This window comes from Sphaeramia orbicularis, chromosome 9 (genome assembly GCF_902148855.1).
Source record: "Sphaeramia orbicularis chromosome 9, fSphaOr1.1, whole genome shotgun sequence".
NCBI classification, from domain to species: domain Eukaryota; kingdom Metazoa; phylum Chordata; class Actinopteri; order Kurtiformes; family Apogonidae; genus Sphaeramia; species Sphaeramia orbicularis.
Genome location: NC_043965.1, coordinates 83,627 through 89,238, shown reverse-complemented (window position 1 = coordinate 89,238; position 5,612 = coordinate 83,627).

The window sequence follows — 5,612 nt, the reverse complement described above, 5'->3', positions numbered from 1 at the left end:
GATGCATCTGCAAGAAAAGACCAGGAAGAGAGCATTAAAACCCACAGGTACTGTTTATGTGATACTAAAACATCCATCCATCCATCCATCCATCCATCCATAGTAAGTGTTGCAGCTATAATCAATAAATACAATAAAATTAAAGACGTTAGCTCATTAACTCAGTGTGTGGTTAAACTGAGACAATGAATGTGTAACTGAAAATGAAATCAGTTTGTGTCTTTACACTGAAAACCTCAGTGAATAATAATGTCACCAAGTTTTTACAGACGTGTAAACTAAAAACTAAAGGAGTTCAAATGATGGTAAGGGTCACGATGGACGAGGGTAAAATAGAAAAGGACATTCCATTCATAAAACCTGAAAAACTAACAATAAAACAGCAGAAAAACACAGTGGAACTCCTCACACTAAGACAGGACGACGCCATGTTATCGCAGGTAAAGGACCTTTGACATGTTGCCATGGTAACATCATTAACTTGTGAGAGTGAATGAAGTTATTCTGCCGTCAGCCTGTGAAACGTGTCAGCTGTAATAGGACATTTTAGGATTTTCTTAATGTAATCCTGATTGTCCAGATAGAGATAAATGATCTGAGAAGAAACCAGCTTGTGTTTAAAACAATAAATCCACAAAAAGGAATTCTACAAATCAACAAGAATTAAAAAAAAAAAAAAAAATCCTGAAACCTGTGGGAAACTATTGAGATCCTTCACCTCAGATTCCCTTTTTCTTTGGTGTTAGCTTTTATTACTTCCATCCTCCACTTTACCGACTGACGGTCACGAAAACTGTCTGAAGACGACGATAAAAATGAGATGAATTAATGAATGATGAATTAATAAAGGAGCGGGTTGGGTTTATGACCACAGTTACTGGTCAAAGTCTCTGATATAAAGCAGTCGTCAGAATAACATGGACATGTAAGGTCATAAACACATGAACTGTTTACTGCCTGAAACCTGAAGACAGAACAGCAACAGGAAGAAGTGGACCATCACTTCCTTCTGGGGTTCCATTCAGGTGTGATGTGGACAGTTAGCATGAGTTCAAGTCTCCTCTGTTCACACTGGATCTGACATGAAGGAGTCCAGCTGGGACTGACATGTGGACTTACAGACAGATAGAACGAACGAACGAACGAACGAACGAACGAACGAACGAACGATAGATAGATAGATAGATAGATAGATAGATAGATAGATAGATAGATAGATAGATAGATAGATAGATAGATAGATAGACTTTATTGTCCGTCTTCTTCTTTATCACCACACTAAAAACACAAACATTTCAAACAGAACTCATTATAAACAGCCTTCAGGTGTACTCATGCTATGCAGATCAGCCCCCCCCCCCCCCCCCCCCCATCATCATCACCACCTAAATGTAATCATTTCTTCCTTGTGTCAGAATCAACATTTCCTGAAAATTTCATCCAAATCCATCCATAACTGTTTGAGTTATCGTGCTAACAGACAAACAAACGGTTTGAAGCAGATAAAAGGTCTGGAGGTGATTCCACAAGTTTATTTATTTATTTATTAAGAACATGCAAAGAAACAAAATAAAACAAAATGAAGCAAATTAAAACTAAAACATCCATCCATCCATTATCCACCGTTTATCCGGGGCCGGGTCGCGGGGGTAACAGTCTAAGCAGGGACGCCCAGACTTCCCTCTCCCCAGACACCTCCTCCAGCTCTTCCGGGGGGATCCCGAGGCGTTCCCAGGCCAGCCCACAGACATAGTCTCTCCAACGTGTCCTGGGTCTTCCCTGAGGTCTCCTCCCGGTGGGACATGCCCGGAACACCTCCCCAGGGAGGAGTCCAGGAGGATCTGAAACAGATGCCTGATCCACCTCAGCTGGCCCCTCTCGACGCGGAGGAGCAGCGGCTCTACTCCGAGCTCCTCCCTGGTGACTGAGCTCCTCCCCCTATCCCTAAGGGTGCGCCCAGCCACCCTGTGGAGGAAACTCATTTGGACCGCTTGTATCCGGGATCTGGTCCTTTCGGTCCTGACCCAAAGCTCATGACCATAGGTGAGGGTCTGAACGTAGATTGACCGGTAAATCCAGAGCTTCTCCACTCGGCTCAGCTCCTTCTGAACCACAACTGACCGGTACAGCGACTGCATCACTGCAGACGCTGCACCGATCCGTCTGTCAATCTCACGCTCCATCCTTCCCTCACTCGTGAACAAGACCCCGAGATACTTTAACTCCTCCACTTGGGGCAAAGACTCCCCACCGACCCGGAGAGGGCAGACCACCTTTTTCCGGTCGAGAACCATGGCCTCGGATTTGGAGGTGCTGATCCTCATCCCACTGCTTCACACTCGGCTGCAAACCGCCCCAGGGCACGCTGAAGGTCCAGGTTCGATGAGGCCAACAGGACAACATCATCTGCAAAAAGCAGAGATGAAATCCTGTGGTCCCCAAACCGGACCCCCTCCGGCCCCTGGCTGCGCCTAGAAATTCTGTCCATAAAAATTATGAACAGAACCGGTGACAAAGGGCAGCCCTGCCGGAGTCCAACATGCACCTGGAACAGGTCTGACTTACTGCCGGCAATGCAAACCAGACTTCTGCTTCGGTCATACAAGGACCGGACTGCCCTTAGCAGAGGGCCCCAGACCCCATACTCCTGAAGCACCCCCCACAGGATACCACGAGGGACACGGTCGAACGCCTTCTCCAAATCCACAAAACACATGTGGACCGGTTGGGCGAACTCCCATGAACCCTTGAGTACCTGATGGTCGCGGAACGCTGGACCAGCTCTATAAACTAAAACAAAATAACATTTAAATGAACAGACTCTATCTTCACGTATGTGCAAGTCTGAATTTTGCAAGAAAAGGAGAAGGAGGAAGAAGAATAAACACATTTAATCCACCCCCTCAGTGCTTTTACAGTCTCATCACTAACCGAATATAACGATCAAACAACACATCTGTATCAGTTTGAACATCGAACCACATCTAATCCATCCTGCAGTGACTGAATGATCCACAACAGTGTGATCATAGTAGTCCAGTCATACAAACAGAAGACACTATTCAACAGTTTCCTTCCATAATTCCAGCAGATTTATCAGTACAACACCATCCATAAACAAACAGACCTCAGTGTCTTTATTAAATACTGGACCTCTCAACAATCCATTTTTTATATTTAAACTGAATTATGTTTGATCTTTGTTTTATCTCCACAGATGCTCATACAGAAACTTTTGAACCTGGTGCGTACTTTATGAATCTGTACATTTAATTTCCCCTTAAATCATCCCCTCCCTCTGTTTCACTAAACATTTCTTGAATATTCCCTGCAGTCAGTTATTCTTTAATTTATACATTATTTGAATAATTTTGAACTCCACAAGGTCAGCGAGTTTTAAAGTTTTAGATTGGAAAAATACTGGACTGGTGTGTTCACCAAAACCAACACTGTGGAACAAGTCTGATTGCTCTGTTTTTTTTCAGTAGACAAAGTCTTTGTAAGGAAGTTGCACATGTATTTGGAAGCAGTTGAATGCTGGGTTCAAGTGAAGGACGGTCCGTGTCAAGGTTCGATTAGTTCTGGATTTTTCATTCTAGTTTAATTTTATTTAGTTTGGACTTTTTTTTCTCTAATTCAGTTTTAATTTGTTTTTAGAGCAGGTTTGATCGTTTTTATGAGTTTTAATTTTTTCTGAATGCTTAGTTTTATTTTAGTTGTAGTTTAGTTGTAGTTTAGTTTTAGTTTAGTTGTAGTTCAGTTGTAGTTCAGTCGTAGTTCAGTTGTAGTTCAGTCGTAGTTCAGCTGTAGTTTAGTTGTAGTTCAGTTTTAGTTGTAGTTCAGTTGTAGTTCAGTTGTAGTTCAGTTTTAGTTGTAGTTCAGTTGTAGTTCAGTTGTAGTTCAGTTTTAGTTGTAGTTCAGTCATAGTTCAGCTGTAGTTTAGTTGTAGTTCAGTCGTAGTTCAGTCGTAGTTCAGTTTTAGTTGTAGTTCAGTTGTAGTTCAGTTGTAGTTCAGTTTTAGTTGTAGTTCAGTTGTAGTTCAGTTGTAGTTCAGTTTTAGTTGTAGTTCAGTTTTAGTTCAGTTGTAGTTCAGTTTTAGTTGTAGTTCAGTTGTAGTTCAGTTGTAGTTCAGTTTTAGTTGTAGTTCAGTTGTAGTTCAGTTGTAGTTCAGTTTTAGTTGTAGTTCAGTTGTAGTTCAGTTGTAGTTCAGTTGTAGTTTAGTTGTAGGTCAGTTGTAGTTCAGTTGTAGTTCAGTTTTAGTTGTAGTTCAGTTGTAGTTCAGTTGTAGTTCAGTTTTAGTTGTAGTTCAGTTTTAGTTCAGTTGTAGTTCAGTTTTAGTTGTAGTTCAGTTGTAGTTCAGTTGTAGTTCAGTTTTAGTTGTAGTTCAGTTGTAGTTCAGTTGTAGTTCAGTTGTAGTTTAGTTGTAGGTCAGTTGTAGTTCAGTTGTAGTTCAGTTTTAGTTGTAGTTCAGTTGTAGTTCAGTTGTAGTTCAGTTTTAGTTGTAGTTCAGTTGTAGTTCAGTTGTAGTTCAGTTGTAGTTTAGTTGTAGTTCAGTTGTAGTTCAGTTGTAGTTCAGTTGTAGTTTAGTTGTAGTTCAGTTGTAGTTCAGTTGTAGTTCAGTTTTAGTTGTAGTTCAGTTTTAGTTCAGTTGTAGTTCAGTTTTAGTTCAGTTGTAGTTCAGTTGTAGTTTAGTTGTAGTTCAGTTGTAGTTCAGTTGTAGTTCAGTTGTAGTTCAGTTGTAGTTCAGTGGTCTCTTTTCTCTTCTTCTCTGTGCTCCTATTCAAATCAATCCCAGACAGGACTCTGCTGCTTTAGTCTCCATGTTTCCAGGTAGAGTGGGGACCAGAAGACGACTGGAAACCACAAGTGAACACAAGTGACGGAGCAAAAAGTGTCGTATGGAGACAGCACAGAAAACTGAGAGAGACAAAGAAATCCATTGAACATCAATCTGACATTGACAAAGACCAAAACCAAGGGAATCTGATCCAGAATTTTTACCTGTTTTAGTTAGTTTAGTAAACACACAATACAGTTTCAGTTAGTTATGGTTTTTTCTTTGAATTTTAGTTTTTATTTATTTCAGTTGACGAAAATGTTTTTACTATTCTAGCTTACATCATTTCATTAGTTTTCATTAATGATAATAACCTTGGGCCACGTGTCTGTTGGTAACTGGATTTACTTTTCAGAAACAAAAGAAAAACTAGTGCTTAATTTAATTTTGTTTTAAAATAGAAGATTTAAAATAGAATTTCAAGGTGTTTTTCTTTTTCAGTGTCAAAACAGATAAACCACATTTAAAACATGGATTGATTTTTCATTTTCTCTTTCTAATAACAAAATAAAGTTACTACTTGACAGAAATGGACAAACGGACCAAAAACAGCGGATCAATGACACACTGGGTTTATGTTCAGTTAATGATATATTTACTGAAAAAAATCCACTTTTCCTTCAGTTTTCTGTTTCTGATAAAATAACCCTCACATTTACTGTGAGCTTTAATGAACATCTACATGATCAGTGACTTAAATACAGGAAAATACACGATTTATACTGAAAAAAACAAACAAACTCAAAATAAAGAATATAATATTACAATAAATGGT